The sequence below is a fragment of the Stigmatopora argus genome, chromosome 8 (assembly GCF_051989625.1).
Source record: "Stigmatopora argus isolate UIUO_Sarg chromosome 8, RoL_Sarg_1.0, whole genome shotgun sequence".
NCBI classification, from domain to species: domain Eukaryota; kingdom Metazoa; phylum Chordata; class Actinopteri; order Syngnathiformes; family Syngnathidae; genus Stigmatopora; species Stigmatopora argus.
The window spans coordinates 1,166,875-1,176,872 of record NC_135394.1 but is presented as its reverse complement, the minus strand read 5'-3'; the positions used below and the strand labels follow the sequence as shown (position 1 = coordinate 1,176,872).

Here is a 9,998-nt window from a genome sequence, read left to right as displayed (position 1 = left end):
ATTATACAATTGGGACGTCAGAATTTTCAAAAAAATCGTTCACAATCTCATCACTAAAGTCAAAACACAAGGACTCCTAGACACCTTGGCACATCACTTCTTGAATAAGGATAAACAAAACGTCCTTCGTTGGTGGCAAGAAATGAAATGGCGACTTTTTTGCAAGAATGTATTCAAATTCAGGCAAAGCTTGTAGCAAATTCATGATAAATGATAAGGTGTGCATAACTCCAACATAAACATTAGTTTAGGTTGTATTACCCCAATTTACCATAGGTTTAAAAGGACTCGTAAGAAATTTAAGCAAACTTAAAAACTGTAATTATTCCACAAGCTGACTCTTCTAAAAGAAACAAACTGTGGTATATTACTGCCATAATTAAAATATGAAACTACTTTTTGTTATTTTTACTGCACCTTTTAATGAAATACTTCACATGCCTTAACTGCTAAAACTGTTTTTTAAAAAGAAGTCCAAGACTAAAAGGGACTGTAATAAATCACAGTGAAAGTAAGTCATGGTAGCTAATCAGTTACAAATAGCCACTGTGACACCTAGTGGCCGACAGTTAACCTCCTGGGGAAATCCTCTTGCCGAATATGCTACAAAGTGGTATTATTCTGATTCATCACCCCTGAGACCAGAGCTGCCAACCTCTGTCGACTCCATTGCAGGAGTACCCTTGTCCAATTTTCAGAGTTTTTCCAGAGTGTATGCGAATTACGCAAAATCTTTATAAAATGTAAAAAAATAATAACATAGGACAATTTAAATGGCAGTGGTTCCTTAGCCGGTAACCGGTCAAATAGTCCCAGGGGCTATTTAGCCGGTAACCGGTCAAATAGCCTATACGGCCCCATATGGCTATTTAGCCGGTAAGAATTCTGTGTGGGGTAAATAGTAAGAAACTACGGCTACGGAGCCACTGCCTAAATAATAGTCATTAAATCCCTAGTCATTAAATCCCTATTCTTCCTAATGTTAAAATCTATCAATTGGCAATAACACATCAAATTTCAATAAGATTGTACTAACACTTATAGGTGTTACTTTCATGTAGACTAATTGCACTGCCTATTCACCTAATGTTAAAATCTATTACATTAACGAAATAAACCTTCTAAAATGTAGTTTCTTACTTTTTACTCCACACAGAATTCTTACCGGCTAAATAGCCATATGGGGCCATATAGGCTATTTGACCGGTTACCCCACACAGAATTCTTACCGGCTAATTAGCCATATGGGGCCATATAGGCTATTTGACCGTTACCAGCTAAGGAGCCACTGCCAATTTAAATCATGTTTTTACATGAATTGAAATGTATTTTTGCAAACTACGGAAAAAGTACAGCATAATGAAAATATATCTTTGTGTTTGGGTCCTTCTATGTGCGTTTTACAGTCAGTAATTCCAACATGTGTCAGGCTGAAGTCGAACTTGCATGTTTTGCAATGTGCAAATGTCGGTCCTTTTGGAGACAGCTTCAACATGGGATATTTTGTCAAATACAAACCAATAAACTAATGTGAGTGTCAGGGTTTCTTATTAGAAGTTACATCCAAATTGACATCCATTTTGCGTTTATCCCGAGCAGGCATGTTGATAAGACTTAACAGTGCTCTGTATTCCTACTTCCTTTAAAAAAACTCCGGAAAAGATAGCATTTGTTTCAAAACAAAACACTGGTAATTTATTAATTCATTCATCTGACTTACCCCCATCCTTGAAATGGTTGCGGGGGTTGCTGGAGCCTAACCCAGCTGTCTTCGGGCAAAAAGCAGACTACACCGTAGACTGGTCGGCAGTCAGTCGTAGGGAACACAGAGAGACAAATGCCCACCCATGCTGCCAATCATACCACCAACAGTGGGAATTTAGCCCGCACCATAGTCAGGCGAGGCGGCCCACTGGTGGTTTAGTCAGCCTTAATAATATTTACTTCCCAAATGAAAAAAAAATCGGAAACGAAACTGTTAAAACGATAGAGGCACCATATGCAATCAATTCCGATTGTGATTGCCAAGTCACACAAGACGAATCATTTTTTCAGAACTGGTAACTTGAATGGTTACCAAATCCAATTTACTGTGCAGTTGAATCAGATGCGGAAGTAAGATGCAAAAGCCGTAGCAATGGTGTGCATTTCGAGGCATTAAAATTGGAAATTTGGGTTTTTCAGCTTTTCCGGAACGGTTGCTTCAAAACAAATTTAAGTGAGAATTTTTTTGTCAGGAATCCTGGAGTTTGCCTTACTTGTCCAGGTTAACTCTGGAGAAGTTGGTAGATCTGCCAGAGACACTAAACTGGAGAAGTTAAATATTTATTTTATTTTTCTTCTTAAAAGGATGTAAATGATGATAATTAATAGGTTCTGCCCCTTATTTTCCATTCATTATAAATATTCGCAGATATCCAATCATTCACTTTCAACTGATGAGACAGAAAGATAGACATAGTTAATCTCCCTTTTCTTCATGACAAAATACAAAAATATCAAAAAGAATGCAAACAAGCAAGGCAATTTGTGTAAAACTGCTTTATGTTGATAATATAGCCAATCAAGGATGTAAGGCACTCCAAGAGAAAAAAATTTAATGTTTTTTTTATTGTCATTATACAAGTATAATGAGATTTAAAGCTTTCACCAACAGAAATAAATAATCAATAAATAAGTACAATAAATATAATAATAATAATTTTGGTTTCATCTGACCATAACACATTCTCCCAGTCCTCTTCTGGATAATCCAAATGCTCTCTAGCAAACCACAGACGGGCCTGGATTTGTATTGGCTTCAGAAGGGGGACAAGTCTGGCAGTGCAGAATTTGATTCCCTCGTGGCGCATTGTGTTACTGATAGTAGCCTTTTTTACTGTGGTCCGAGCTCTCTGTAGGTCATTCCCTGGGTACCCCCGTGTGGTTCTGGGATTTTTGCTCACCATTCTTGATATCATTTTGACCCCATGGGGTGAGTTCTTGCATGGAGTCCCAGATTGAGGGAGATTATCAGTGGTCTTGTATGTCTTCCATTTTCTAATAATTGCTCCCACAGTTGAGTTCTTTACACGAAGCATTTTACCTATTGCAGATTCAGTCTTCCCAGCCTGGTGCAGGTGTACAATGAGTTAAAACAGATGCTATTAATACAGGTTAGACCTCGTTAGAAGAAGTTAGACCTCTTTGGCAGCCAGAAATCTTGCTTGTTTATAGGTGACCAAATACTTATTTGCCACTCTAATTTGGAAATAAATTCTTTAAAAATCAAACAATGTGATTTTCTGTTTTTGTTATGTTTTTTCCACATTCTGTCTCTCATGGTTGAGCTTTACCCATGTGGACAATTACAGGCCTCTCTAATCTTTTCAAGTAGGCGAACTTGCACAATTGGTGGTTGACTAAATACTTATTTGCCCCACTGTATGTTGAATACACAATGCCAGAAAACCGTTCAGCAATGCCTAAATATAGAAAACAATACTTCCAAAAGTGTGTGAAACTAGATTTTCAAAGCAACCTTCCAACGATTGATACAATTGATTTGAAGTCATAATATTGCCTTCTCCTTGAGAATTTTTAAAAAGGTGACCTTTACCCTTTACATTTAATGCAACAAATTAAATGTTTTAACATGTCTATCGGAAATATTAAGCATTTTCAAAGCAACTTCCTACATTGATAGTTTTCGATTTATACAAATGATTTGAAGTCATAACGTGGTAATATTACCTCATAGTTTAAACTTTAAAAAAGGTGACCTTTAACCTTTACATTTTATGCAACAAATTAAATGTTTTAACGTCTTTTCTAAATATGAACCATTGATAGTTCAGTGGTAGAATTCTTGCTTACCATGCGAGAGGCGCGTGTCCAATTCCCAGTCAATGCAGAATATGTAGAATACACAATGCCTGAATATAGAAAACAATATTTCCCATTTTGTGAAACTAGATTTTTAAAGCAAACTTCCAACCTTGATAGTTTTGAATTTATTTGAAGTTATAACATGATAATATTGCCTTCTTGAGAATTTTAAAAATGCTGACCTTTAACCTTTACATTTAATGGAACAAATTAAATGCTTTAACATGTCTTACATAAATATGAAGCATTGATAGTTCAGTGGTAGAATTCTCGTTTGCCATGCGAGAGGCCCGGGTTCAATTCCCAGTCAATGCAGAGTATGATGAATACACAATGCCAGAATACTGTTTAGCAATGTCTGAATATTGAAAACAATATTTCCCAAAGTTTGTGAAACTCCATTTTCAAAGCAAACTTCCAACTTTGATAGTTTCTAATTTATTTGAAGTTATAACATGATAATATTGCCTTCTCCTTGAGAATTTTTAAAAAGGTGACATTTAACCTTTACATAGAATGCAACAAATGAAATGTTTTAACATGTCTTTTGTAAATATGGAGCATTGATAGTTCAGTGTTAGAATTCTTGCTTGCCATGCGAGAGGCCTGGGTGCAATCCCCAGTCAATGCAGAGTAAGTAGAATACACAATGCCTAATTATAGAAAGCAATATATCCCAAAGTTTGTGAAACTTGATTTTCAAAGCAAACTTCCAACTTTGATAGTTTCTCATTTATTTGAAATTATAACATGATAATATTGCCTTCTCCTTGTGAATTTAAAAAACGGTCACATTTAACCTTTACATTTAATGCAACAAATTAAATGTTTTAACATGTCTTTTATAAATATGAAGCCTTGATAGTTCAGTGGTAGAATTCTCGCTTGCAATGTGAGAGGCCTTTGTCTGATTCCCAGGCAATGCAGGGTATGTTGAAGACACAATCCCAGAATACCATTTAGCAATGCCTGAATATAGAAAACAATATTTCTCAAAGTTTGTGAAACTAGATTTTCAAAGCAAACTTCCAACTTTGATAGTTTCTAATTTATTTGAAGTTATAACATGATAATATTGCCTTCTCCTTGAGAATCTTAAAAAAGGTGACATTTAACCTTTACATATAATGCAACAAATTAAATGTTTTAACATGTCATTTGTAAATACGAAGCATTGATAGTTCAGTGGTAGAATTCTTGCTTGCCATGTGAGAGGCCTGGGTTCAATTCCCAGTCAATGCAGAGTATGATGAATACATAAAGCCAGAATACCCTTTGGCAATGCCTGAATATTGAAAACAATATTTCCCAAAGTTTGTGAAACTCGATTTTCAACGCAAACTTCCAGCTATGACAGTTTCTAATTTATTTGAAGTTATAACATGATAATATTGCCTTCTTGAGAATTTTAAAAAAGCTGACCTTTAACCTTTATATTTAATGCAACAAATTAAATGTCTTTCATAAATATGAAGCATTGATAGTTCAGTGGTAGAATTCCCGCTTGCTATGCGAGAGTCCTGGGTTCTATTCCCAGTCAATGCAGAGTTCTGACGAATACACAATGCCAGAATACCATTTAGCAATGCCTGAATATTGAAAACAATATTTCCCAAAGTTTGTGAAACTAGATTTTCAAAGCAAACTTCCAACTTTGGTGGTTTCTAATTTATTTGCAGTTATAACATGATAATATTGCCTTCTTGTGAATTTTAAAAAAGGTCACATTTAACATTTACATTTAATGCAACAAATGAAATGTTTTAACATGTCTTTTGTAAATATGAAGCATTGATAGTTCAGTGGTAGAATTCTCGCTTGCCATGCGAGAGGCCTGGGTCCGATTTCCAGTCAATGCAGGGTATGTTGAATACACACTGCCAGAATACCATTTAGCAATGCTTGAATATAGGAAACAATATTTCCCGAAGTTTGTCAAGCTAGATTTTCAAAGCAACCTTCCTACATTGATAGCTTTCGATTTATACAAATGATTTGAAGTCATAAACAAGATTGCCTTCTTGAGAATTTTAAAAAAGCTGACCTTTAACCTTTATATGCCTATGTCCGATTATTATTATTATTATTATTATTATTATTATAACGTGGTAATATTGCCTCATAGTTTAGAACTTTAAAAAAGGTGACCTTTAACCTTTACATTTTATGCAACAAATTAAATGTTTTAACATGGCTTTTGTAAATATGAAGCATTGATAGTTCAGTGGTAGAATTCTCGCTTGCCATGCGAGAGACCTGGGTCTGATTCCCAGTCAATGCAGAGTTTGTAGAATACACAATGCCTGAATATAGAAAACAATATTTCCCAGTATGTGAAACTAGATTTTCAAAGCAGACTTCAACAAACTTGCTTACAAAAGACATGTTAAAAAATTTAATTTGTTGGATTAAATGTAAAGGTTAAAGGTCATCTTTTTTAAAATTCTAAAGGAGGGCAATATTATGATGTTATGACTTCAAATCAAATTATTAGAAAATGGAAGACATACAATGACCTATGGAGAGCTGGGACCACAGTAACAAAGCCTACTATCAGTAACACAATACGCCACCAGGGACTCAAATCCTGCACTGCCAAACGTGTCCGCCTGCTGAAGCCAGTACACATCCAGGCCCATCTGCAGTTCGCTAAAGAGCATTTGGATGATCCAGAAGTGGACTGGGAGAATGTGCTATGGTCAGATGAAACCAAAATAGAACTTTTTGGTAGAAACAGGTTCCCTTGTTTGGAGGAGAAAGAATACTGAATTGCATCCGAAGAACACCATACCCACTGTAAAGCATGGGGGTGGAAACATCATGGTTTGGTGACCAAATACTTATTCTCCACTCTAATTTGGAAATAAATTCTTTAAAAATCAAACAATGTCATTTTCTGTTTTTTTCTTCCACATTCTGTCTCTCATGGTTGAGGTTTACCCATTTTGAGATTTACAGGCCTCTCTAATCTTTTCAAGTAGGAGAACATGCACAATTGGTGGTTGATTAAATGCTTATTTGCCGCACTATATATATATATATATATATATATATATATATATATATATATATATATATATATATATCCCTAATTAGCGATTATGAACTGAGATGTAATTTTGGATGTATTATATAATGTTTTTATTTTATTTTCAATTGATTTGTCTTCAATCAATGAATCAAAAAGGTTGAACTACGTGTAATACTGAGTGTGAAAACATATACATACTATTTTTTGAGCCTCATTTTGTGTTGTTCGCATTTGGAAGAGCTAGAGTGGATAACTGGCTTTGAATAAAGCATATTTTGTGTGTGTGTGTGTGTGTGTGTGTGTGTGTGTGTGTGTGTGTGTGTGTGTGTGTGTCATTCTGGGGGGGAAATATTCCACTTGGTCTGAAGACATTACTCCAGACCCTCACAGCCTGGCTGATAGTCGGTCCTCACGTTCAGATTTAAACCAGTTTACAAATTCCATTATGCTAAGCCTGAACACTGGTTGAAAAATGATGAACGATTATGTGAAACACATAATCTCCCTGCTTCACCATCATTGCAATATGACAGCCAAATTTCATTCATCCTATCCAATTTCTTACTTATTGAGGAGAGAAAATTACTGGTCCAAGTAATCAGATATGTGGCAAGGCTACGTGAAGTTAAGCTCACTCCCATTAGGTTTGCTGTATTGCCCCTGCTCTAGTCAAATACACATTTGCACACACACATACACACCATCGCGCGCGGGTATGCTCAAATATTCGCACTCATACAAAAAACAGATACTACACATGTTCCACATGTCTAAAACTCAGCATGTTTCCTATCCTGTTTATGACATTTCAAGGACTATTTTTTGGTCGTAATATTCAGTTTGCCCAACAACATCAACCATTAGTGATGCAAATTTGAAACAGCTTTAAGAGTTTTAGCGCTCATGATATGCACAAATACACTTTTGCATGATGCTACATGTCGTCACAGTCTTTTTTAGTTGTTGTTTTTGTATTGTTTTCTTTACGATCTGTAAAATAGGTCAAATTAGACAACTTGCTGCCTAACTGGCTGGCGACCAGTCCAGGGTGAATGCCTGTAACCACATAAACAAGTGTTTATGTTTGTCTGAATGTATATATGTATATGTATGTATATATATATATATATGTATATGTATATATGTGTGTATATATATATATGTATATATATATATATATATATATATATATATATATATATATATATATATATATATATATTTCAATGCAACTCGCTTATTTATTTATTTATTTATTTACTTATTTATTACCTATTTATTTATGTCTAAAATGTATTTTCCTTTGTCTGTATTCTCACCCTCTTGCTACTGTGACAGTGAAATTTCCAGAATACGGGATGAATAAAGTTATCTAATCTAATCTAGTTAGGGTACAGTAATAGTAAAATTGATGGATAGCTATGAACAGGAATTCAAATGGTAAAACATCAAATGGTATTAATATTTTATTTCTCTCCGTGTAATGATATCACCAGTAGAGCGCGTGTATGAACACACATTTATACTAATTCGACTCACATAACATAAGTGTATTGAGTCTACAGTTTTGTTTGTTCTCCACACATGTTCAATTTAACTCTCCAATCGGGAATGTATTATAGCTGTAATTGAAAATTAGGAGTACATTTTTCAAAGAGTAATTTATCAGACCTTATTGTTCCTGTATGACACCTCCAGGGCTTCTTTCTAACAAGGTGCCTGCGGCACCGAGAGCTTTTCTGCTTGCCCAGGCCCTGAAGCGCTCTCACTGCCTTGTCACTAATTGTGGCCTCCTTTCCAATGAATTGTGATTTGGGTAAAAGAGCTTTTTGGCTCAATGCAATGAAGCTGCCGGTGACGCGCTCACCATTATCAAAGATACTCTTGATCTTTTCAAAAGCAGGAAATGGATTTTTTCCCAAGCCTCTGTTCAATCACTCTTAGGGTTGAGGGGGGAAAAAGCAATTTGCAATGCGTCCATTAGTTGTTCATTAAAGCAAGATTAAATTGCACCTCGAATCACATCTGCCTTTGCGAGAGCAAAGGGTGACAGTTTTAGGGCCCAAACTAATTACTAGTGCCAATGAATGAGAAAGGAAAACAGGCCTGTTTTTACATGAGATAGTGTGGCCTGTCATTATATTCAGACTAATTCCACTCTGCCTGCTCTCTTAATGAGACCAGAACATCCTCACATCTCCCTCGCTCGCTTTCTCTGTATCTGTACCAGCTCCAAACATATAATTTAGATAGCACTTGGAGTACGTATTAATTAATTTTTCTATGAGACCTGCTACAAGTGCCCAATCTGTGATGGTATAAATTAACATTTTGAGAAGAAGGGAAGACAGATGGATGTGAAGAAGCAAATACAAAAGTTGTTTGTTCAAACCGAAAGTTTTAGTTGCTGGTCATCTAATTCTATCATTGTTTATCAGGTGTAAAAAATCTATTTTCCTGGCTAATGCCACAATGCTTCCACATCTGTAAAAAATTGAAGTAATTAAATAGTTTTTGTTAAATCATTTTTAGAATAATCAAAAATATAACCCATGCAATAAGATTATACTGTAGATCAGCACAATAAATGTAAACAAATTTGAGTTTGGACAAAGTAATCATGTAGTAAAGTATAAGATGGATTGGTTTGAAGCAAGAATCCAGAATGAATTAGTACATGCTTGAAGTGGAGTGATCTGATAATCTGTCGATACTACAGTGGTTAGATTTAGCCTAATAAAATAAAAAAAATGATTGTCACACTTAATATCAAATAAGCAGTTCCATCTCATCTTCATTCACCCAAAGTAAGTTAAGGTCTTCAGTCAACCATTAGTGTTTTTGTAAAGTAGAAATAAGATGGAATACTAGCAAAAAAAACGACAAGAGCTTGCGTCATCAAAAAATTAAGATACAAAAAATAAGATTAAGACAAAATACTGGTCGCTCTGGTTGGCAGATTTCATCCATTCATTTTCAATACCTCTTATCCTTGTCAGGGTTGCAGGATGCTGGAGCTATCCCAGCTGACTTCAGGCAAAAAGTGGGCTACAAACTAAACTGCTCACCAGTCAGTCATCGGGCGTATGTAGAGACCGAC

General features: G+C 35.3%; 2 non-coding genes across 2 annotated transcripts; both read left to right on the top strand.

Annotated features, from left to right (window-relative positions):
* The first annotated feature begins 5,038 nt into the window (after positions 1-5,038).
* trnag-gcc (transfer RNA glycine (anticodon GCC)) lies at positions 5,039-5,109 on the top strand. The gene has a single exon. It is a non-coding gene; the product is annotated as a tRNA-Gly (tRNA).
* Positions 5,110-5,341: 232 nt separating this feature from the next.
* Positions 5,342-5,412, top strand: trnas-gcu (transfer RNA serine (anticodon GCU)). Its single transcript has one exon. It is a non-coding gene; the product is annotated as a tRNA-Ser (tRNA).
* Positions 5,413-9,998: the final 4,586 nt, after the last annotated feature.